This window comes from Conger conger, chromosome 3, assembly GCF_963514075.1.
Source record: "Conger conger chromosome 3, fConCon1.1, whole genome shotgun sequence".
NCBI classification, from domain to species: Eukaryota; Metazoa; Chordata; class Actinopteri; order Anguilliformes; family Congridae; genus Conger; species Conger conger.
In genome coordinates, this window is record NC_083762.1 from 43,223,188 (window position 1) to 43,249,613 (window position 26,426).

The window sequence follows — 26,426 nt, forward strand, 5'->3', positions numbered from 1 at the left end:
TCCAACATCTCCCTGAGCACATCGTTAACGAGTGCTTGAAATACAGCAGGGGCGTTGGTGAGGCCGAAGGGCATAACCAAATATTCGTAATGGCCCGAATGCGTATTGAACGCTGTTTTCCACTCGTCTCCCTCCCGTATGCGTACCAGGTTGTCTGCGTTACGGAGGTCTAATTTCGTAAACACTGACGCAGTTTGCAATCGCTCAAACGCAGAGTTCATAAGCGGCAGGGGGTATCTATTTTTTACCGTAATAGTGTTCAGCCCCCTGTAATCTATGCATGGCCTTAAACTCCCGTCTTTCTTTTTAACAAAGAAAAACCCTGCTCCTGCCGGTGATGAGGACGGTCTAATGAACCCATTAGCTAGGGCTTCACGGATGTATTCTGTCATGGCCCGGCTCTCAGGGACCGACAGAGAATAGAGTGCACCCCGGGGTGGAACTGTACCTGGGTGTATATCTATTGCACAATCGTAAGACCGATGCGGGGGTAACATGGTCGCGCGTTGTTTGCTGAATACTTCAGCTAACTCGCAATATACCCTAGGAACATTTGTTGGCAGCGGGAACCCCATAGCCCCTACCATCCGATCCTCGCACCCACTGGCTGCGGTAGGGAACATACTCTCGGTGTCCCAGTCTGTGCCCTCACTGCCCTCACCCTCGTCAATGGGACGATTCCAATCATACAGTGAATCCCACTCCAGACTCTCCTCCTGCTCCTCCTCCTCCGGCCCCCGGACATTAGGACCAAGAGGCTCCCTAGCCTCCTCCTCGTCCCATTCAGACCCGATGTCAGTCTCTATGGGAGGGGCCAAGGGAATATACACACGATTGGAGTGAGTAGCACATTTTGGTCCCCACCGAGACACCGGATTGCTCCGGTTGCCCCAGTTTATTTGGGGTTGATGTTTAATTAACCAGACATGGCCTAAAACTATGGGGTACGCTGGGGACTCTACCAAATAAAAATATATACGTTCCTGGTGTCCCCCAAACGGAATTCGCATAACCACCCGCTCTGTCTTGTGGCGAACCACCCCCGACCCCAACGGGCGGCCATCAAGCGCCGTAATAGATTGCGGCTGCGGCATAGGTCGAACCGGTAGGTTTTCTTGTTTAGCCCACTGGCGGTCAATAAAATTATCCACTGCCCCAGAGTCAATAAAGGCGTCTGTCCTCACTACGACCCCCTTCCACGTCAATTCAATGGGAATAACTGTGCGAAAGCTAATACCTTCACTAGGTCCCACTAGCGACTTTCGCTCCACTAGTGGGACTGATCTTTTACTGGAAGGTCGGGACAGTTTCTTATCCGATGCCCGGATCGTTTACAGAAGAAACAGAGCCCTTCTCTCCAGGGTCGTCTCCTAGGACGCGCCAGGGTAGTACCATCTAACTGCATCGGTTCCTCCGTTCTGTGTACCCCCTGTCTCCCCTCCTTCTCTGTACTCCTGCCTAGGGAAGGTGGAACCGGCCAATTAAACCCGCCGAATCTGCCGGCTCTTTCTCGCTCACGTTCCCGAATCCGGTTGTCTACACGAATCGCAGTAGAGATCAGCGAACCCAGATCCCCCGGTGGTTCTAACGTGGCCAGCGCGTCTCTGACCGGGTCTGACAAAGCGGCAGTAAATAATGTTATAAGCGGTTCGTCCGCCCACCCAGTCTCCCCTGCCAACGCCTGAAACACCACAGAGAACTCTGCCACGCTCTGGGTCCCCTGCCTCATCCACGTTAACCGGGCCGCCGCCTCTTTGCCCATGATGTTGTGGTCAAATACCCGGGTCATCTCCTGTATGAGAAGCTGGGAATCGTTCATTATTGGAGATTGTGCCCGGATCAGCGGATCCGCCCAAGTCAGAGCAGTCCCGGTCAGTAACGATAAAATGAACGCCACTCGGGAATCTTCAGTCGAGAAACGTGAGGGCTGGGCTTTAAAAAAAATCAAGCACTGGGAGAGGAACCCCCTACATTTACCCGCATCTCCCCCGTACCGCAGCGGCAGCTGTAATTTGGGCTCCCTCACCCCGGGTGTAATGGACTGGAGAGCGGATCCAGGTGGGGAAGAAGGGAGTGATTGGGGGTTGTCAGGAGCTAGCGCCTGTGCCCGTGATGAGCGGAACTCGCTTACTAGTTGCTGAAAGCTATCAGCGAGCCCCATCAGCACATCTTGCTGCCTACCTAGCCTGGCCAGGATCTCATCCTGATGATGGAAAATTACCGTCTGCTGCTCTGTCGTAGCAGCCTGCTGTTCATGCAACCTACGCAGTGCCTGCTCCTGAGTCGCTAGAGCAGCCTGCTGGGCGGCTACCACCGCTTCAAGCGGTGAACCCCCCACCTCATTCCCTGAACTGGTCGCTGGTCTCTCCATAGTGGCTTTTGTGTTCTGTAAGGGTGAGGCTGGGCGGAGAGCCAGAAGCGACCGAGGAAAACCCTCTAAAACGAACACGAGAACGGGTTCGTCACTAGATCCCAGGGAACAGCGGGAATGGGATATAACACAGAACTGAACCAAATAAGGAAAAGAGAAAAGCCCCAAAAAACGGCTATAAGAAAACAAATCAACCCTTAAAAAACAGGGCGAACCGCACCACTGGCTTAGGTGCTTCCAATGACTGTGGAACAAAATAAAATACAACCTAGCCGGGGAAAAAGGCTAGGCACGAAAATAAAAACCTCGAGACACAGCTCGGGACCAAAACGCAAACCAAAAATACATACCAGGGGACAACGTCCCCCAACCTCCGACTCACACGAGTCAAAAAGAAAACCAAAACCTTAGAGGAAGGCGCCAGCGAACACAACACAGCTGAACGCCTTCCTTACCTTTTAATCTTTTAGTTTCTTAACAGTGAAACACACACACCAGCACAGTACCGGACTCTTAAGTCTCACAGAGTCTACCAAGTGCTTTTACCGGCTTTGTGTCAGAGCGCACAGTGAACACAAAAGCATTGGTAGACTGCCGGCACTGGCCTTAAATACTCTCTCGGAGGAGGAAAAATCCTCTGCCAATAATGACAGCCAGGTGAAGCCAATGAGCACCAGCCCTCTGGTGGACACCATAGATATTACCTCACCATGACAGTATGGGACAGTATCGAGCTATGGACATATTGACATGTTGTGGCTTTGTGTTCTGATGGCCTTGTTTTGATCACCTGTAATGTATCAATTGTTTCATAACATAATTAATTTCAGGGATCCATCGGAATCCAACTCTTATTTCTTAATGATTAATTTCACCCATTTTAAATTGCTAAACACGTTAGCTTTAGAAATAAAATCATATTAACAAAAAGCATTTCATTAAACTGTAGAGGGTCTAACCCTGTAAGGCACCACTTCTGAATGGTGAATATACACTCAGTGAGCACTTTATTAGGTAAACCTGTACACAAGCTTGTTAATGCAAATATTTAATCAGCCAATCATGTAGCAGTAACTAAATGTATAAAAGCATGCAGGCATGCAGAAGAGGCTCAGCTGTTGTTCAGACCAAATGTCAGAATGGGGAAGAAAAGTGACTTTGATCGTAGAATGATTGTTGGTGCCAGATAGGGTGGTTTGACTATCTCAGAAACTGCTGATCTCCTGGAATTTTCATGCATAACAGTCTTTAGAGTGGTCAGACTGGTCAAAGCTGACAAAAAGGTGAAAGTAAATAAATAATCATGCATTACAACAGTGGTATGCAGAAGAGAATCGCTGAACACACAATGCATTAAGTGGATAGGCTACAGCAGCAGAAGACTAAAAAATAGGTCTAAAAAAGTGCTCACTGAGTGTATATTCAAATAAGTCCAGTAACCTAACCTGCATGAATATTTAAGTTGCTGGCCTATTTATTTTATGTATTTTGTGTAATTTTTGTTATTAAGTTCTGAGTTTCCTTCAAACAATTATAGGCCTACTTTTATTATGCTCTTGGTTGTGTTTGGTTACCCATTGGAATTCTGAACTTGAGTTGCAAATACCCTATACAGTGTGCCTCTCTGGATAAGGATGAACTCTAAAATAAAAAATAAATAATATGTAAAATCAAGATTATTGGAATCCATGTCAAAATTCAAAAGTGTTGTTTGATGGACATTCATTTATTTGGCTGTTCTTCTCATAATTCCACATGCCAAACTGAACCCCTCTCTGTTATGACACAGATTTACATGAGCTGCCATTTCTTTGTTTTCCAAGATTGAAAATGGCATTACTATGGAAACGGAGCAGCAGCACCACATATTATCAGACCCATCAACAATATTAATTGTGGCAACACCATATTGAATGCTGCTTTTGATAACTCTTTCTAGGTTTAGATCAAATGAGTTATGAATTAACACAAATTGGCTATGCATTACTTAAAGCATGAATGGGAAAATTTGTATTAGTCAGCTTTGAATGCATGCTTGTATTTTATCCATCTGAAATATCAGGACAAACACTGCTGATCAAATCCACGGATTGTCAGTCTCTATATTGGCCTACCTGAATATATTGCAATGGTTAGGAATTGAATACATTTGGCAATTTATTCTTAACTGTGTGTGAGTCTATTTCAACTGACATCTATTTCATCATATTTGGGAAGCCTCAGTCTTTAACTGAAAATCCAAATGTATATGTCCCTTAAATAAAGATGATTATAATCTCCATGTTTTTTTTGTGAATAGACAGAATTTCAATTATTATATGGGATTTCTGCCAAATTTCTGTATAGATTTTTATGAATGTCAGTAAAGATGAAGTGTACTTTGTCTCAGAACACCCTGTAGTTTCTTAATTCAGGGCAGCTGTTTTTTTGTAAGAAAGTGTAAGAAACCAAAAACCAGCCCAACTCAATGACTTTATACTATAAGACCTTTTTTCAGGGAATATGGATAATGGGTTACAGTAACATAAATCAAAATTAAATAAATTTAAAGGTGACAACTGACAACATTCAATACAACAGAGCCAAAAAAGCAAATTGTGTAAAATAGTGTTATTTTTATTTGCAAACACAGACATTTTGTGAATAATGTACATTGTACCATTGTTCATAGGTCAGCTCTCTAGATTCACGCAGAATATAAGTACCAAATGAACACTTCCTTGTCAACAGCAGGCATTTAATTTTACTTTGCCTCTGAGATTAAATTGTTTTTGGTGAGTATCCTTGGCTTTGGCAAGATGGAGGTTGGCATGGCAGACCTTGTGTTTACATTTGAGCCCCTAATGTCCACCTGAATAGGAGGATGACCATGGGACTTAGTGTACGGTACACTGAATAGACATTGAGTGAACATAATTTGGGCCACTGAAGCAAAAGGTACTTGCTTGTACTGATAAAGCTCGGAACAAGACTGAAAATCTCTGAAATCTCTGAAAAAAAAAATTCATTTGAATGACAGTATATGGGTTGGTTCTGTTTGCCCTAAGCAGGACATGTAAGAACGACAGTAGAGAGCAAGACTCAGAACTGGCCAATCAATATTGCTATGCATATTATCTACCTCTTGGACTGCTGGCCAGGTATAGAATATTTCATTGTGATATTTTTGTCATGGTGGGGGTAGAGAGGAACCAGAAGCAGACACAGGGGTATGTAAAAATGGCAGATTTAATTGCAGATGAAGGGGCAGAGAGAGCGTAATAACAGGCCAAGATCAAAAACCAGGGGGTCAGTCCACACAGGGCAGAGGTACAGATATCCACAAAAACCAAAGAGTCCAGGGAAGCAGGCAGGGGTCAAAACAGATCCAGATACAGAACAGAATTGAAAGTGGAGATGCGTTAGTAAGTTAGTTACGTGATTTAAATTACAAATACCCAAAACTAGTGAATGTTAGTTTGTTAGTTTGATGAACATATTAGTGTGTTAGTATAATTAGTACTGCACAAATTCTATGTTAGTTGGGATTAGTGTATTAGTGCTATCTACAAACATGAAATGTAGAGAAAGCTGGAAGTAAGTAATGCAAGATTAGAAGGAAGGTTGAACCCCGGAACTACCGTAAACACCTGAATATTGGAGGACACAGACAGGGGATTGACTCGGGCTCGTAAACATTCAGACTCAGACATCATAGGGGAAGACAAGTGCAAAGCCTAATGAATATAAACAGAACACCAGACATGGAACTGAAAAATAATAAATTACAAGAATGATAAACTAACAGAACTCAGGAACATAGCAATTTTAGATTTTTGGATTTCTATACATAAACTCTGCTACTGCAAAAGACATTCTAGAATTCCCATTGTGTGCCACATAACTGTCACTCCATGTGACTATCTCTGTCACCTCAGGGTGATCTTGTGTCACCTTTTCTAGTACTTTAACCAGGGCACTTGCCATATCATACCCTCCCCTCCCCAACATTGCCTCCATCCACACAGCACAATATCCCTTCTTAGTTTGTGAACTGTAGGCTGTCATATCTTATAGGTTTAGCTTCCTCTTGTTGAAGAAATAACTAACTTCATCACATGGACATGAAATAAATGTGCCAAGTCAAAACAGACTGTAAGCTTCTGTTTATCATCCCTATCTCTTTGGTGCTCTTGGCACATGGCATTCTTTTCATATATACGTTTCTTGTGTGCTTCCTCTTGGTCCTGGCTTAACAACCCCTGTTTCTGAGCTGCTTCATATGCCTCACCTTCATCACATTGGTCCGATTTAGGGACATGAAAACCGAGATCGAACTCAGTGTTGAATATAGACCTATATAGTATGACACTTTCACTGGTGTGTCTTCATTTTCGCTACGCTTTAGTTTGTAAAGGTCGTACATCTTTGCCACATTAAGTGTCGGGTCAAGGTACTGTTTCTGTGTGCGGGCATGACAGTAATGAGACTCAACCACTGGGAAAGAACTAATGTCTGCTTGCACCTTCTCTTTTTGGTTTTCATTTATGTATTTTTGTAGCATGCTTTCCCCTTGCATCAGACTTTGGAATGCCAGACTGATTTTTCTTTTGGTGTACTTCACTGTTTTTTGACTAAACAAATGCATACTCAGGAAAAATGGTTTGCAAACTCTTATTTTTTCTCCCTCTACTTTATAGGGGACCTGTAACCAAAATGAGCATATGCCTAGATCTGTTAAATATATCATAAAAATGATCCGTAAGTGGAATAAATCTCTCATAACAACATATTTAATGTATTTTATCGGACTATATTGGTCTCGTAACACTTCAGTTTGCAGACATATTACCAAATACTTGACGAAGGTGTGACGTCAAGTCATTGACAGCTGAAACCAGAAACTGCTAAATCCAATGTGAACACATTGGAGTATATTTTTTTTAGATCTAGGCATCATTATGAGTGGCAAAAATTATTCAGTAACATCAATTGGTTATTTGTATGAACTACTGAAGAGGGATTATCCCCATTTAGTATGCTCAGGTGTAGAAAGCAACGATTCAGATGATGACATTATGGGTCCTCCAGCACAATTGCTAGCTTGCAAGGATCACATAAAACACGCATTGGCTCCTGGCTTGCAACGACTTGATGCCACACCTTCAGGTAAGTGTTACTGGATTGACATAGTCCAATAAAATAAATGAACTATGTTGTTATGCCTGGCTTATTTAGCTCACAAGAATGTGAAAACATTATGTGAATACATTGAACAGATCTAGGCATATGCTCGTTTTGGGTACAGGTACCCTTTAAGAAAGTATTTGAATGTGTGAGTAAGAGGTGTGTCAGGTTCACCACTTTGTCTTTCTTTAATCTGGCACTCAGTTGTCATAGCAAGGTAATCATATTTCCTGTCCTGGTTTGAATGATAGTACTCTTCAAAACATTTTGCTCTCTCAACATTAGTTACTTTCCTGGAGCAGTTCAATTTGATTGATGATGCAGTTTTTAAAGGTTTTAATGTGTTTAAAGGTTTTAAGGTTTTTATGTGTTTGGCTAGAACTAGAGTGTCTCTGCTGGTCTGCTGGGTGTTTCTCCTACATTTTGTGCCTCTGTCTTTCTTGCTCTCGGTTTGTCTGCTTCTTTCCTCACTCTCTCTCTCTCTCTCCTGCTGTTGGTGTCTCTGCCTCTCCTTCTAGGGCTGCAAAAATACCAATACAGCTGAGCATCACAATATCATTGTATTGTTTCTATTCTGGTATTGTGATGTATTGCTTTTTCTGAAACTATAGAACATGTGAGGTTCTGGCTAGCAATACCCACCCCTGTCTTCTGCTGTCAGTGTCTCTGCGTCTCCCCCCTCTCTCTCTCCTGCTGTGGGTCTCTGCTTGTCTCCTCTCTCTCTCTCTCTCTCTCTCTCTCTCTCTCTGCTGTCAGTGTCTCTGCTTCTCTCCTCACTCACTCTCCCTCTCTGCTGTCAGTGTCTCTGCTTCTCTCCTCACTCTCTCTCCTGCTGTCAGTGTCTCTGCTTCTCTCCTCACTCACTCTCTCTCTCCTACTGTGGATGTCTGCTTCTCTTCTCTCCCCTCTCTCTCTCTCTCTCTCTCTCTCTCTCTCTCTCTCTCTCTCTCCTGCTGTCAGTGTCTCTGCTTCTCTCCTCACTCACTCTCTCTCTCTCTTGCTGTCAGTGTCTCTATGTCTCTCCTCACTCTCTCTCTCTCCTGCTGTCAGTGTTTCTGTTTCTGCTTCTCTCCTCTCTCTCTCTCTCTCTCTCTCTCTCTCTCTCTCCTGCTGTCAGTGTCTCTGCTTCTCTCCTCACTCACTCTCTCTCTCTTGCTGTCAGTGTCTCTATGTCTCTCCTCACTCTCTCTCCTGCTGTCAGTGTCTCTGCTTCTCTCCTCACTCTCACTCTCACTCTGCTTTATCGACAATTAGGCGTGCCAATAATTGTGGTAACTGTGGTTTTCAGAAAATAATAGATTAGTAAATGAAAAACATTGAAACATGACAGTAAAGTCGTTTACTGAAATAAATGTATATGGTCATCCCATATGTTTGAACATAAAATATAGATCATTATCCATGTTGTTTATTAAATGCAGCCTTTTTTCTCCGTTTTTATTCAGGGTGCTAATAATTCTGGAGCCCACTGTTGGCCAACAGAGCAGCACCATTGCTAATTGTCATGATTGTCACATTTATTGCTTTGTAAACAAAAATTGCTTTGTAAATTATTGCTTAGTGTTGGGGAATAGACCCCTGGAACTGGTTGTGGGATAATTGACCACTACAGGGCTCCGGTCAGAGAGCACAGAGTCATCAGTTTGGTTTAAACTCTTTACTTGCAGAGTGTCAGCAGAGCCAGCAGTGCAAATAGTACGACGTAATGGTGCATATTGTTATATATATATAGTTTCTGAAATAAAACACAAATAAACAAATACATTAATTCATTCATTATCCAAACCCGCTTATCCTGAACAGGGTCGCAGGGGGGCTGGAGCCTATCCCAGCATACATTGGGCGAAAGGCAGGAATACACCCTGGACAGGTTGCCAGTCCATCGCAGGGCCCACACACCATTCACTCACACACTCATACCTATGGGCAATTTAGACTCTCCAATCAGCCTCACCTGCATGTCTTTGGACTGTGGGAGGAAACCGGAGTACCCGGAGGAAACCCACGCAAACACAGGGAGAACATGAGAAGAGCACAGAGAGGCCCCGGCTGATGGGGATTCGAACCCAGAACCTCCTTACTGTGAGGCAGCCATGCTACCCACTGCACCATCCGTGCTGCCCTAAACAAATGTAGCGCCCCTTTGCTGTCCGGGCAATTAATAGGGGTAGCTAACCTGAGTTCTTTAACTAAAGTGTTATCTCTAACAATAAGTGTGTGTATATTTTGTCTTTTCACTGTGTATTAATTACTGTATAGCAAGACTGTTATGACAAGGTATTTATTCACTTTTAAATTATTAGCTTTCAACTTAATTTGTATTTTAACTTATAGTGTAGGCTACTAAATGGCTCACTCTAAAGAAACTATAGCTCTATGTTCCCAAGCTTAACTGCAAATAACCATTCACAGGCACTGACATGTTTGTAAAGTAATGAACTATTTACTTATGTACACCATATAATTCCTTTTGTACAGTATTCATTCAATTCAGTTTTCAATCACGCTTAACAAAATAGTTTGCAAGTGCACATTCAAGTATCAAAAACAAACCGATACCGGGCGCTAAGCCTCAATGAAATGAAATACCTCAATGACATGAAATACCTCAATGACATGAAATACCTCAATGACATGAAATACCCTATAGCCGACAGTATAACTCAAATACCCCAATTCAAAGTGGTTGTTGCAGGCCTGGCGCGTAGCTTGTGTGCGGTGTAGCACATCAAATGGCGGCTCCTTCACTCTAAATGAACTAGCGGACAACGACATCTCACAGTTCCTGGAACAGGCAGCGCGCGCAAAGCTCCTCTCCGGAAAGCAGGGCCGGCGCATGCACTGGGCAAACTGGGCAAACTGGGCAATTGCCCAGGGCGCCAAGCCACTAGGGGGCGCTAAAGCCCAAAGGGCGCCGCGCACCGCGCCAGGCGCCACCAATGAAAATAATATATATTGCGCTCTCTCTCCATCTCAAACCAAAAATGAAACGGTCGTCGAAACTAAGTGGGGCGCAAAATAGACGCCGTACACTTGAAAAGACAAAAGCCCTGGAAGCATATCCAAAATTAACATCTTTTTTCACGGGTGGCGCCGGCGGTGAGTCCTCAGCTAACGTTACCGGGGATGGCGAAATGGAGCAGGCACTGCCAGTGCCTGCAGCGACGGGCGAAGGGAGTGCTGTGGCTGAGACTGAGAGACGTGAGGCACAGCCAGCAGCGGAAGAGACAGCAGCACAGCTAGCAAATGCTGCTGCGGAACTTGGCGAAGAGAGTGAGAGTGAGACAGAGAGAAGAGCAGGTGGGTCGGCTGCTGACCTGCCTTTAATAGTAAGCCTATCTGATGACCCCCGCATTATGGTCGAACCGAATCTCTGACTCAGTCAGAATAGAGTTAGTTAAAAGAGGCCCAAAGCAGCTGATGAACAATATTTTCCCGCAAAATAAAGACTCCCCTCCTCGGAGATTTCGTAAGGAGAACTTTTTCATGACACTTAAAAATGGTGAAAAAATAAAGCGATCGTGGTTATTGTACTCCGAATCTACGGATAGGGTTTTCTGTTTTTGTTGCATGTTATTCGGGAAACGTGATGTCTGTCTGTCAAAAGATGGCTATAACATATGGAAACACATCGGTGAATGTCTAAGTAGCCACGAGCGCTCGAAAACACACACCCATTGTATGGAGGAATGGCACACTCTTAAGGCTGAACTGGCCAGTAAGAGAACTTTGGACTGTCAAATCATGGAGCTAATTGAGAGAGAGCAAAATTACTGGAGGGCAGTGATAACCAGAATTATCAGCATCATCTGTCATTTAGCTGAACGTAACATGGCCTTTCGTGGGACAACAGAAAAACTGTACGACCCCTCCAATGGGCATTTCTTAGGGCAGGTAGAGCTGATGGCTAAATATGACCCAGTAATGAGTGAACATTTAAGACGAATTGAGAGATGTGACATAACAACTCATTACCTAAGCAAGGATATTCAGAACAAACTGATTGTGAGGATAGGAAGGATGGTTCTTCAGGCCATTACTGAAAAGGTTCATAATGCAAAATACTATGCAGTGATTATGAATTGTACGCCCGACATTAGTCATGTTGAACAGATGTCAATCATTTTACGTATTGTGAATTGCGAGAACCCTGCTGCTGTTTCGATTGCAGAACACTTTACTGGATTTATCCCAGTTGAGTCCACAACAGGCGAAGCACTATGTGATACTTTCTTGGGCCATCTGGAAAATATGGGCCTCAACATTAATGAATGTAGAGGTCAAAGCTATGACAACGGGAGTAATATGAAAGGCAAGAAACAGGGAGTGCAAAAACGAATCCTTGATCTGAACAAAAAAGCGCTCTTCATGCCATGTGGCAGCCACACCTTAAACTTGGTTGTTTCTGATGCTGCCAAGTCCTCTGTGCAGTCTGTAACATTTTTTGGAATCCTACAGAGAGTTTATGTCATCTTTAGCTCTTCAACTAATCGCTGGTCCATACTGAAAGATAATGTCTCCGGGCTGACCGTCAAACCCCTCTCAGACACTCGTTGGGAATCTCGTATAGACAGCGTGAAAGTGTTATGCTATCAGTTGGAAGAAGTGCATTGTGCACTGGAAGCACTGGCGGATCATTCACTCGAGAAAAGAGATGGCATAACAGCGACAGAGGCCAGAAGCCTGGCTACAGAGATTTCATCAGGGCCCTTTATCATGTGCATTGTTGTGTGGTACAACATTTTGTATCATATTAATCGCGTGAGCAAAATACTCCAGAGTCCCTCAGTCGGTATGGAAACCCGACTGCTGGCTGGCTGCTCGCACAGTGCAAGAGAAATCGCCGACAAGGCCGGTGTGGAACTGGCGTTTCCAGAACAAAGACGACGAAAGAAAAGGGCAATGTTTGACTATGAAAGTGCAGATAGTCGCCCACAATTGACACCCGAGGAGAGCTACAAGCAAGATTTTTTCTCCCCCTGGTTGACACAGCTCTAACCAGTCTAACAGAGCTGGATGGTTTCACAGCTGGATGGTTTCAGTGATTTGTTTGGATTTCTCTTCAGCACCACAGACATGCGGACAGTGATCGAAAACAGCACACTGCGTGACAGGTGCCAACATTTTGCGGAGGAGATGGAGGACATAGATCCTGACGACCTGCGTCTTGAGATAGGCATAGTGGTTTTCTCAACTCAAACTCATGAAAACTTACTTGCGGTCAACTATGTCTCAAGACCGTCTGAATGGACTGGCCGAAATTGCAATTGAGCGCCAAATATCTCGCAAATTGGATTACTCCAAGATAATTGAAGAGTTCGCTGCAGCCAAATCAAGAAAGGTCCACTTCTAAGGGGTGAGTCAACCTATTATTCGATTATGCATGGGATAGGTGTTATGCTACTTGCTACATCATTTCAATGTCGAAATGAATATGAAATGTTGAAAAGAGCCAAATCATATAAAAATATGGGAGTTGTTAACAACAACAATTAACCAGCGACGCTCTGAAAAGACGCGTTACAGCTGACAGTGGTCATTATAATGGTTTTATTTTGAAAGAAAACCGTTGTTAATTTAAGGCAGGTCTTTAGAACCACAGGCCCTGTGCTGTGGGCCACAGGACCTGTGGTTCTAAAGACCTGCCTTAAATTAACACCGTAGTTATTTGCGAAATTAAATACACACACAGCTTTTTTTCCCATTTCAAAATAAAACCGTTATAATGACCACTGTCAGCTGTAACGCGTCTTTTCAGAACGTCGCTGGTTAATTGTTAAACAACTCCCATATTTTAATATGATTTGGCTCTTGTATTGTTTCAACAACATTTCATATTCATTTTGACATTGAAATGATGGCACAGGGATACTGAAACGTTGTATTTCCATGACGAAAAAAAATGTTTTCAGAGTGATATGCATGACAGCACCTGCCACTGAATTTCAACCAGTGCGCAGCGCGCGCCTATGAGCCGTACAGACCTCGTTCATTCTAGAGCCTGTAACCTGCTTATTTGCTATCGTTGTGTGTGGTCGGTAACGTTGTTATAACCTACATTTAATGTTGGTGTTAACAGCGTACTGGTTTTAAATAGCTGACAGTAATATGAGGCGTTTTATCACATGTGTTTCACCGTTTTGTGAAGCCCACACGGGGGCGCACTTTCGTTATTTTGCCCTGGGCGTCTGATTGCCTCGTGCCGGGCCTGCCGGAAAGTATGTTTATTTGGATGGAATCACAGAAATCGCTTGTGTTACCATCTCCTCTGGTTCACGCAGACTTGTCAAACTCTCCGGGTTGGCGAACCCACAGTCCGTGAGCAATCCAGAACAGCTAGCTATCTCACCGTAGAGCTTAGCTAGGCAAAATGGCGGACCGCCCGAACGTTGAACTCCTCTTCGGAATAAATTGTTCAAAACAGTTTGTCCGTCGAATATAACAACTCGTAGAGTTCACGGGTTGTGTACTCATGTTATTACACTCAAACGCTTTGGAAATAGGTGGACTACGTATTTCCGCTGTTCAAAACAACAGCTTAGCAACACATTCCTCATGATCTTTTTTAATCTTCCCTCCTCTACTCTCCAACGTCTCTCTCCCGTTTTTCCACTTCCCCCTCACCCCTGACCTTCAACTCACTTTTCATTGGCTAATGACAATAAACAAAAAGCAAAACTTTTTTTAGTTGAATCTTTTCAAAATAAAACATATTTACAATATGTCCAGCATTGTGAACATACTTTTGGAAAACAAAATACATTTGTAATACATCATGTAATTAACACGATACATGAACTTAACCATGAAATCCTATGACAATTGCACAATATGCAATATTAAACCTCTGCATAGTTTTTAACCTTTTAAAACCTATTTATTCTACTTATTCTATTTATTCATTCCTATTTATGAATCAATGAACTTTTAATATCTAGGCCTAATTTTCCATAGGGCTACACAAATACATGAATATTTGAATTATTACTGATAAACAACATCAACTAAAAGCATTATCGTTACAATAACACTGAAATCACCTGAACTGTGTGCTTATGGCAATACAGGCCAAGCTAGATAAACTAGCCAGTTAGCTAGTACCTTGCGAAGCTAGTTTCCGAACATGAGAATGACTGAACCGAGACATTCGGTAAGTAAGCGGTACAATGAATATGCTTAACATCGACTAAACAATGCAAAGTCATGAAACACGGAGAAAGAATCACGTTATGTTACATGAACTTTCTAACACTGATAATTTAACTTACATCGTCAGTGACTTGTTGCGCCGGTAGTGACAGCATAAAACAGAAGCCAATATACAGAACGAGAATAAACGGAAACAAACCATAAATTCGAATAGAATAATTAATTTCAGAATAAAAGTATTTGAACATGAAGAATTCACAACACTTAGTAAATTGCTTTGTAATTTACTGCTGTGTAAACAAAAAAAACTAAAAAGACATGAATAGTAACTTCAACATACAAAGCCTATTACAAGTACAAATGCGTAACATTTCTGCCAAAAGTAAAAAGAGTTATGAAAAAGAGCAGTTGTAAAATCATATTGTATTTGCGAAAAAAAAAAAATAATTTGTAATGATTTGTGTATTCTGTCTCCATTTTCTGTCTAAATCCCCATCATTTTGCCTTTGGTTTCCCTTTGTGCTTTCCGGAGTTCTGTTTTCTGTTCATTCATTTGTTTCACCTGTTTTCACTTCCTGATTATCATGCACACCTGATTATCATTTCCCCTCGTTATCTGTTTTGTTAGTTCTTTGGCAGATTGTAATGTGCTCCTGCCATTCTCTCCAGCACCTGCTCTGCCTGCTCATAGACCCGTTTTGTGACCCCCCCGACCACTGATTCCTGGATTATCCTTCAGTCTGATTCTGACCTGCTGTGTATGGACTTTCAATTGGTAACTGGTAACTGGTTTGTTATTTCTGGATTTCGTTTTACTGTTTTACCTGTTCTGATTTCCCTCCCGATAACAAACTCTTGCCTGCTATTTTGACTACAATTAGGATTATCCCCGCTGTGTCTTCTTGCCCCGGTTACCAATCTCTTCCTGGACTTTTGATTACGAATTGTTTTACCGTACATTCCCGTTTGCCTGTGTAGGACCATTGCTTGTTTTAATTGGCAGTCTACCAATAAAAATGCTCATTGGAAATACTACGAGCTCTCTACTGGTTCCGGTATCCCAAAACCTGACAGGAGTTGCATCCCCTGACTGGGATGCAACTTAGGCAGTTTATCTGATAACTATGATTGATCACAGTTTCTGACAATATGCACCTTCATTTAAGCATGCAAAAAAGGAAAAGAACAAAAGAACAGGAGAATGCTCGCGCAGCTTCCGTAGCCTGAATTGTTGCTGAGTCAGTTGGATGGAAATAGCCCCCTGGTCCCCCTATTCCGGTGCCCGTAATCCTAAGCATCCCCTTTATCTGTGAAACATGGTGGTGGGGATGTTTTAGTTTAGGCATGTATGGCTGCCACAGCTGTTGGCTCACATGCCTTCATTGATAATATAACTGCTGATACCAGAGGCCAAATTAATTCTGAAGAGTACATCTGCTAAAATTCAATCAAATGCCTCCAAAGTCATCGAACAGTGCTTCATCCCACAGCAAGGCAATGATCCCAAACATCCACATCTCCTTAATGATGTTAAACTTAATTCCTCAGCCTCATAATGGCCTCCTTTACTTTCGTTGGCACAGCCAATTCCGTCGGCTGGGAAAATATACCAGCAAGGTCCCGACAGCAGGGGGCAGCCGCGTTGCATTTGGGGGTTACTCACCACATATAGGGGATTGCTTAACCCTGGATTGAAGATATAATTTGTATTTAGGGAAAAAACCTTTGCTCTTTTTTTAGCTGGGGAAATATTGTCACGTGTCTTGATCTTTAATGATTGTTAGAATTTAAATATCGCCTTTAGTGAAATTCCCATGGAATTCAAATTACTTATTTGCTTTTTTCCCCCCGGTAACAGGCTGAGCAGTCATTTGTAACAATTAACCTTAGGTTGCTTTCATACAACCAGCGAAATGTGCACATTCTTGGGTTTCATTACTGTGCTATGGTGGACAATAATAATAATATTTGTCCGCAACTCCATCCCAGAAGAACATTTAATTGAGTCAGTTTGATGCTGAATATGTGTGCAACCAAATTCTTTCTCATCTCTTTGACCTGGGACACAATGCTGACAATTTAGTATCTCAGTGTTATGATGGCGCTTCGGTGATGTCTGGGGTGAGGGGTGGTACAACAAAAAGCAGGCTAGGACTTTCCATGTGTGCACTGCTACAACCACCAACTTCACTTGGCAGTGGGACCTGCAATGCATCAGAACCTCTTGCAAAGTTATTTGAATGGTCCAATTCATTGAATACATTCTGTCGCAGACACTAGGTTGCACCAGAGATTCGCTGGAACAGCCATCATGATGTCACCAAGGTCATTGTTGACAATGAGGAAAGTATTCTTTCCTTTTGTCTGTGGTGGCAGAGGATGACAGTGCTCTGTTTGATCTCAGTACAGGCATGTGGTCTTTTCACACAGCTAAAGAGACATAACGTCTTTGACATTGGCAAATTTCTCCTCCATGTGCTTGGTGAGCTGAAGCCAGCCAATTCAAGTATGCAGTCACAAACAGTGGATTTGTGCACTGCAGGGGAGGTGGTGACTGCTTCACTTGGGGACATTGAAGGAGATGAGATGTGACTCGTTCTGGGAGGAGCATTTCTCACAATGTGGAAATACCGATCCTCCTAAGAGGAGAAGGACTGGGAACTCAGAGCTTGACAACAGTATTGTCTTGAGAACTATTGGGCATGGTGACTCTGATGGCCAAACTAGCACTCTAAATCATCTTTTAAAAGAGCTATGTTTTGCATTCTTGATAGAGCTATTGTGGAGATGGAGACAAAATTTATCCTGCCAAAATCAGCATCTTTTCTGATCACAATACTCAGTACCATCAGACATAGCCAGCTCTCCTCAATTAGGCAGTTTAGTATATGTGCCTTCTGTATTTATTTTTATTTGCATTATGAAATTGTGCACATTTTAGCAACATTTGCTGACATGTAGACTTCTTTCTCTGCACTCACTCTCGGAAACTGGAGTGGAGAAGATCTGCAATGTGTAGCGCAGGTTTGAAGCGCAGGTTTTCTTATTGCTGATTATACTGAAAGCGGTAGATAATAGAGTGCTCATGATTACATCCTTTGTGGGTGGGTGTTGTTGTCATTAGCCAATAGGCCTATATCATTACTGGTTGGTCAGCCAATGGTTTCTTGAAGAACATTCATAAAGTCATAAACATAGCATTATTACTGAACTGCAAGGACAAAAGGGGAGTTAGTTGCCAGTCAGTAGGAATTGCCTATTCGTAATATGATAGATGAGACATTCTGACAAAATGAACTTTGCATTGTAACGTTCCCCTTAACGCTTTGAAAGCCAACACATCGTCATTAAAATTTCAGGAACAGAGATAACAAAGCTGCCGAATGTGCCAGCATGGTCACTGAAATTTCAGAATAGGTGAGCTGCTTTTTGCAAGAATTAGTTTATCGAGTTTGCTGGCTAACTGAGGGCAACAAAGTGCATTACAGTTTTTCCTCAGTCGCTTTGGTACATTTCCCGAATCATCCTTAACATTTGAAAAACAGTAAGTGCATTTCTCGAAACAATTTGTACAAACAGCACCACACAATGGATGACCATTGAGATAAATATTTTTCATCACGGAACACGTTTCATTACGGAAAATGGCATGGATGACTGGGTGTCATGAGTAAATGCATTTCTTCTGTGTGTACTGCAACTTCATTTAAATATTCAGCAATATGCACGTTTGTAAATTCCCACACTCTAATCATTGCACCTCAAAATAATACATACGTGACGTAGTCAGGATTCTAAAATTGGGTATCCTCGCACAATCGATATTAGCATACTGTATCTACATTCAAGGAAAAAGCAGAAAAAACTTAACCTAAACAGACTAACTCCAAGAGCAAGTGTATTTCTTATGATCATATTGGTAAATACATGTCCTGTATTGCAACTTTTCTCTATGTTCATCTGAATATTCAGCAATGCGAGTTTGTAAGCTACCACTAAAATAATACCTCTGCGTTTTTGCAAGACTTGCATACTCCACATAGTGTTGTTTTTTTCCCAATGTCCATCCTGCAAAGAGTGTGATGCCCCCTTGTGCTTGCAGCTAAACAAGAACTGTTTTGAAAAATATTCATTGAAGAAAGGCCATTAGCCCTCCCATTGTCAACTGGTGCTGAAAAATAGTAGTGACAACACTACATTTTTGTAATTTATTTTATATTTCTAATTGGATTTGCTGCAATATTTTGTAATCTTTTGATACCCAAGACCAAGACCTCAGTGATCCAAAATCCAAAATGTGTGTGATTCTAGAGCAATTTACAACCAACATATGATTATGACCTACTTACTGCTGCCATATTACTGTAGCTGAGTTTGTGCTAAAAACAAAGACATGAAACACTTTGTCACTGTATATAAAGTTGATTAAAATGACACAAATATCAGAGCATGGCACAGTCACCAGTTTTCCACATTTTGCCCTCAGACCCCAGAGGGCTAAGTATCCTAACTTTATTGTTATTATTACAAGGCATTTAGCAGACGCTCTTAACCAGAGCGACGTACAATGAAGTGCAGATCAAACACAGGAACAAGTGTGAAGAGGACCCTAGAGGACAGTACAGTCCTAGCGTGACCATACAGATACAATCGGAACCCTTGAAGAATACATCAACTTACAAGCTAGCATACCATGGTTGGTAGCTAGAATACCCAGAGTACAACAATGCAATAGCTAATAAAAAACACAACAATATCTATATATAACTATATCAGTAATATAGTTATGTATAGTTATTCCAACAATATTGACAGTTTTTGTGTTTTTTTAATGCAATTCATTCATTCTGATTTTGAAAACTGAATGATTTCCTTTCCCTTTTCTTTTTTTATTTCTTCCCTTTTTCTTTTTTTCTAATGTGGCCTAACACCAATCCTCAGCCTGTCAGATTTTTTTCCCACCTTGAACCATGCAAACTATTCATAATTCCCCTGAGATACCAAGGTGTCTCTGCTGTGATGTTTTACAACTGATTTAAAATGCTCTATTTGTATTGATCTGAGGTAGACTTGAAAATAAATATCTTGCCAAGAAGTATAATAACATTTACAACCGATATATTGATCTTTTTTTAAATCCCCAAGCAGAACAGTCAGTAGGTCCATTTCAGCTTTTATATGACAGTTTCTTAGCCAAATTTGAATTTGAGTCCAAAAACGGCTCACAAACAAATAGGTGGAATAGGTTCTTTTTCATCTTGGCATAATCTACATACTGGAGATTGTTCAATACCCCACATATGGAATATTTATTTGGTCGCTAAAGTTCTATACAGTAGTTACAACTGGAAGGCTTGCATAAAGGAATCAATAGTTATTTTATGTTTAGATTTATACACTCACCAAGCATTTTAATAGGAACATTTTTACTCTATGACACCTACTTATTCATGCTGTTACCTAATTAGCCAATTGAGTGGCAGGAGTGCAATGCATATAATCATGTAGATACGGGTCAGGAGCTTCAGTTAATTTTCACATCAACCATCAGAAAGGGGAAAAAATGTGATCTAAGTGACTTTGACAGTGGAATGATTGTTGGTGGCAGACAGGGTGGTTTGAGTATCTCAGAAACGGCTGATCTCCTTGGATTTTCACAAAACAAAAAAATCCTGTGAGCAGCAGTTCTGCAGACAGAAACGCCTTGTTAGGAGACACGTCAGAGGAGAATGGCCAGACTGGACAAAGCTGACAGGAAGGTGACAGTAATGCAAATAACCATTACATTACATTACATTATTGGCATTTGGCAGACGCTCTTATCCAGAGCGACGTACAACAAAGTGCATACCCATAACCAGGGATAAGTTCGCTGAAAGACCCTAGAGGGAAGTACAATTTCAACTGCTACCTGTACAACAAAGATAAGGACAAGGACCATTTATTTTTTTATTTTTTTTTGAACAAACAAACAAACAAACAGAGCAAAAGTGATCAAAGTTAACTATCCAAACACTGCTTACCTAGCCAACTAAAAATACCGATACACAAAGCAAGTCACAGAGACAACAATTAAGGTTCACAGGGAGGTAGGGAGGGATGGGGAGAGGTGCTGCTTGAAGGTGCTTGCTTTATTGTAACCACACATTACAATAATGGTATGCAGAAGAGCATCTCTGAACACAGCATAACTCTGAGTGCATTGGCTACAGCAGTAGAAGTAAAAAAAATAAGTCTAATAAATACCTAATAAAGTGCTCGGGGAGTGTATATCACATTTCATGGGAGGGGTGCTCAAAAAGCTGGTCCCATTTGAATTTTATATGGTACATCATATGCACCTTTCTTTTTTTAATAAAAATAATTAATGTATTTATTAATATTACTAATTTTTTGTCCATTTATTATTTTTATACAGGGTCTGCAGACCATTAATTTAAACCCCATTGCCTTTTCCAATTATGTGGTAGGGATGCGAGTAATTGATTATAACTTTGCATGGAACCAACCTGTCCATACACTTTATTAGTTTGTTCATTTTACCTTCTTCATTTAAAATATAATAAAAGGATAATTCTATTCTCAAACCATTGTTTCATAAAAATAGGTTTATTACCTATTACTTGTAGATATAATCTCTTGAGATCTTTGGTCAACTTTTTCTGGTGGATGATGTTGTAACCAGCTTTGTAATTCAGGCAAATCGAAATGCATGCATGTTTCTTTAACCATTGGAAGGGTACAGAATTAAACTTTAAATATGCCAAAACCTACAACTGAACCCTTCAGGATTTGAGCCAAGTCTCCCAATAGTGATGATTTAAATGAAGAAATTATTACTTTAATATTAAGTAATTGTACTCTTCCACTGTCATATTTGAATTTAATACAAATATTTTCATTACAATGATATTATCAGTGTAACAATTTGAGTGTAAAGTTTAATCTTTCAGAATTTCTTAGCATTTGGTATGTCCCCTTTTTGCTTGAATGGCTCCACAAATCTGTGCAAAACCTGATGATTCATGTTATCCCAGCATTATTTGACAATGTTCCAAAGGGCATCTTGTGATGTTACTGAATGCATGGCTTTTGTCAGTCTTCAAGTGCACCCATAAATGTTCAATGGGGTTGAGGTCAGGTGGTGGTGGTGGTGGTAGTGGTAGTGGTAGTGGTAGTAGTAGTAGTAGTAGTAGTATTTCGCTACTTTTTAACAATTTTTACAGAATGAATGCACATATAAATAATCAATGACAATATTGACTGAGAAGGTGTGGACAAATGTATATTTGTCCTTACCCTTGTTTTGTTAAACATACCTACTCACCTAAATTCAAACCAGCTCTCCCTAATTTCAAACAGCCTCTGAATACAGTTAGGAAGCATATTATATTGTGCTTTGTACATTATCTGAGCAGTTTTAAGAGCAACTAGATCACAAAATTTTAAAGCATAATTTGTTGGTTTGTTCATAATAATGCGGTGTGTGTTTCCCCATACCACCACACAGTAAGTAATGTATAAAACTATTAGAGAACAATACTATATATAGTGAGTTCTGATTCAAGATATCTTTAGTTTCAAATAATATTGCAATCGATTTAGACATTTTTGTTTTTACATGATTTATGTATGGTTTACAACTTTTTACAATTATTACACCCAAAACTGTATTTTCATACACTCTTTCTATTTCAACATCATTGCTCATTATTTTTACTTGATTATTGATTTGCTGATTACCAAATATTATAAACTTTGTTTTATTTAAATTCAGTGATAATTTGTTAATGTCAAATCTCTTTAATGCTTTCAATTCCCTTTCCACTGTATTCAGAAGCTGTTCCAAGCTTTTCCCAGAGCAAAATAAATTAGTGTCATCAGCGAATAATTTATTTTTTTAACAATTTAGACACGTTACAAATATAATTTAAATACAGTATAAACAGTTTTGGGCCTAACACTGATCCTCGTGGAACCCCACAAGTAACCTTCAACAAATTGGATGCAATATTATTTATTTGTACATATTGATGTCTATCATCAAGATAACTTCTTAACCATGAGTATGCTATCCCTCTAATACCATACCTCTCCAGTTTGTTCATTAATAAGCCATGGTCAATAGTATCAAATGCTTTTTTTTAAATATATGAACACCCCCACAGCATATTCCTTATTGTCCATTGCAGTAGATATCTCTTCTCCCAGTTCCGTCACTGCCATCGTGGTAGACCCATTAACGAAAGCCATGTTAATGGTCACTCAATAAATTGTGTTTTTCTATAAAATTGCCAAGTCTCTGCACAAATGGTTTTTCCTAATGTCAGTTTACAAGTGTTTGACCTATTTTCTTTTTTTATCTTGAAAATATTCTGAAAACTTGGAAAAACGGAAAGGTGGTCACATATAATTTAAGAGTAGTCCACCTACTATTTCACTTTCAATTGTATTCATGTATATGTTGTCCATCAATATAGCAGTGTCTGTTAGCAGTGTCTGTTGTTGTTCTACTTGGTTTTATAATCACTGGAAATAGGCTTTTGCCGTACATTCTGTTAATAAAGTCTGTTGTCCGTTTGTGGCCATTTGCATTTAACAATTTAATCAATATTAAAATCACCACATACCATTTGCACCTTTTTAATCATTCAATTTGTCAAACATACCAGCTACTCTATCCTTGAATGTATCAAGGCAGTTCCTGGTGTTCTACATACACAACTAATTATTATATTTTTAGATTTTTCGACATCAATTTCTACAGTTAGACATATTATCTAAAGTGTTTGACATGTCATGTTTCATGCTTGTCATGTCATGTTTTATGTTTAGTTATTGTCTTGGTTATGTTATTGTCATGTCACGTATTATGTTAGTCTTGTCATGTCTCGTAATATAGTTTATTGTCATAGTTTTGCAAACTCATGTTATGTTGTACTGTTCATTGATTAGCATACACTTTTTCGTGTCTTTCTGCAAATCTTGCATTCCTGCTTTCTCTCTCTCCATTTCTGTCACTCACACCCTAATTGTTTCAATTTCCCTTGTCTTCTTACTAATCTACTAACTTTAGATCAGGATTGGGTAATACTAACATTCTAACCATGTGTTCATGTTACCTTACGTTTCTTGTGCATGTTGTGGTGCCTTGGGGTAGATCCTGAGGCCGTGGGTGGGCCCAGCTGAAATCCAAGACACAGGAGTCAGTAATCCAGAAAAAATTAGTCTTTTTATTTTTTCTGTTTTCTTTTTTTTTCGTCGGGGTATTGCTGATAGCGCCCCCCCTCAGGGCAAGGGTAGTAAAACGGGAGAAAATAAAAGGGCCGTTGAGGCAAAACTAAATTAGGTTCTTCCCAGACCGAGGTATTCTTCAGGGCCTCCTTCCTTCTTCCCTCCGGGGCCGCGTCAGGGCTGGGGGAAGCACACAGAGATAGGGTAAGGTAAGGATGCTCAATTATCCTCACGTGTCCGTTGGTAAAGGTGGGGCCTCCTTTTAGGTTCAATCCTCCAGGTCAGTACGGCAGAGGATCTTTCCTCTGCTCTTCCTTCCTCAGCATAGGCGCCGACCGACCCCGTTTGCAGCCTCGACCGCGCCTAAAAGAAACCTTCCCCTGCTCATTAGGGAAAAGGGCTGCAGCTGAGTTAGTAGTTTTCCACAGTGTTCACTTACGTGCGCTGTCCGGGGTCCTGGACTGCAGGTAGAGGGTTCTCTCTCCATGGTGCCAATCTCCCCATCACTTCCCTAGGAAAATAGACCCCTTCGCATACCTCTCCCAATGCGTAACGGTTGCAGGGTTGCGTTGTGCGGGCCCTTCTGGGGTTCTCTACCCACGTGGCGCAACATGCAGGAGCAGGGGCGCCACAATGTCATTTACTAATTTACTAACGCTAGGGCAGGATAGGTTTATTACTAATGATTACTAATTACCTCGTTAACTTGTCAATCCTCCACACCTGATTTCCATTCTCATGCTGCTCTTAAGCTAATTGTCTACACCTGTCTACACCTGCATATAAAGCTCAGTTTCACGTCATGTCCTTGCGTCATGTCCCCCCTGTTCGTCAGTGTACTGCTTTAGCGTTATTGGCAAGTCATTTGTCTACCCGTTCCAATCCAAGCCTGTTTATTGACCAAAGATTATTGACTTCTGTTCTGTTGACCATTGCCTGCTTGTACCATGACTTTGCCTGCTGTCTTTGTGCTTTTTCCCCGCGGAGCAGACTTCGGTCTTGACTCTTGCACCATCATCGACCCTGAGCCTGCCTACCGTCCGCCTGTACTTCTGCCCCGCTGACAGCTTTCCTGGCTACCAGACTTTTTGCATGGTGTACCGATTACGAGACTGCCTTCTCCCTTGGTACTGCACTTTGGTTTTGGATTTTACGTTGTGGTGGCCCGATCTGGGATCGAGACACCACTGGAGCGGGGCTGCGGAGCAGAGCGGGGCTGACAACGGAGGCAGAAAGACACGACGCCAGTGCGGGCTTAAGCCTTTTCAGCCTAGAGACGAACAAACTCCTACAGAGAGAAACGTGGAGGAATTCCTGGAGGAAACCCCGCGACCGAAACTGAAGTCTGGGGCACGTGAGCATATCTCTCCTGCTGTGAGCCAGCTAACATTGTCCCGCTCTAACCCCTAGAACTGAATCACCTACGGAGGACGGTTAGGCTGGGAAAGCGGATGGTCGAGACTGGGGAGACGGAAACGGAGTGACCTCGCCCCAGACAAAGACGGACAAACACTGTTGCGTGGATGCCGATTCTTTTGTGTTTTTTCGCTGCCTTTTCGGGGTTCCAAATTTTTTGGCCGTTTGCTTTTTTTAAATTTTTTAAAGGAACCAGTTTTTTGTTCTGGACAATTGAACTCCGCCTTTTCTCTCTCTCTCTCAACCAGCGGGGCACCACAACGTGTACGAACATTGCTTGTTTTTTTGACTACGCTCTCTGGATATTCCCTGAATAAAGCCCTGACGGGACTTTATTACATCCCTGTTTCTGAGTCGTGCATTTTGGGTCCAACCCCCCCACGCACCTGTCTCATGACATACATTTAACCATTCTGCATCTTAAATCTGTATCAACATACAGGGCAACTCCGCCTCCTTTTTTATTGATCCTTTTCATCTCATATCCTTCCAGTTCAACATCATAATCTTTCTCTTTATCAAGCCAAGTCTCAGATGACTTTAAACTTATTGAACTGGCACAGAGGTTTCTACTGTTGAAGTGTATTATTGATAAAGCACCTTCCATTTTCACATTATTGTTGAATTGTTCATCTGTATAGTACTCAATTGTTTTTGATGTTATTGTAAAAGTGGTTTTCCAGGTCAATATCATTTTCAGTCTTTACAATTCATGCTCTGTGTAGTCAAAAGTTTTCAAGTTCTTATTGTTAATTTGAATGTGCATGTTCTTTCTTTCAAAGAATTTCTTGACTTGCTGTTCCAGCATGTGTAGTTCCTCTATTGGGCTGTGCTCTCCAATTTTGACCTCCAGCTGTAGTCCTGGCATAAGATCTGTGTGGTGTCCAGTCCGCTTATGATTAAATCCTCCATTCTTGTATATTGTTCCAGGTCATCAATTCTTCACTCTAACCCTGTTATGTTCCTGAGTTCTGTCTGTTAGTTTCATTGTTTATTATCGTCATTCCTGTTATTTATTATTTTTTATATTCATGTCTGATGTTCTGTTTATATTCATTAGTCTTTGCATTCGTCTTCCCCCCCTCTTGCA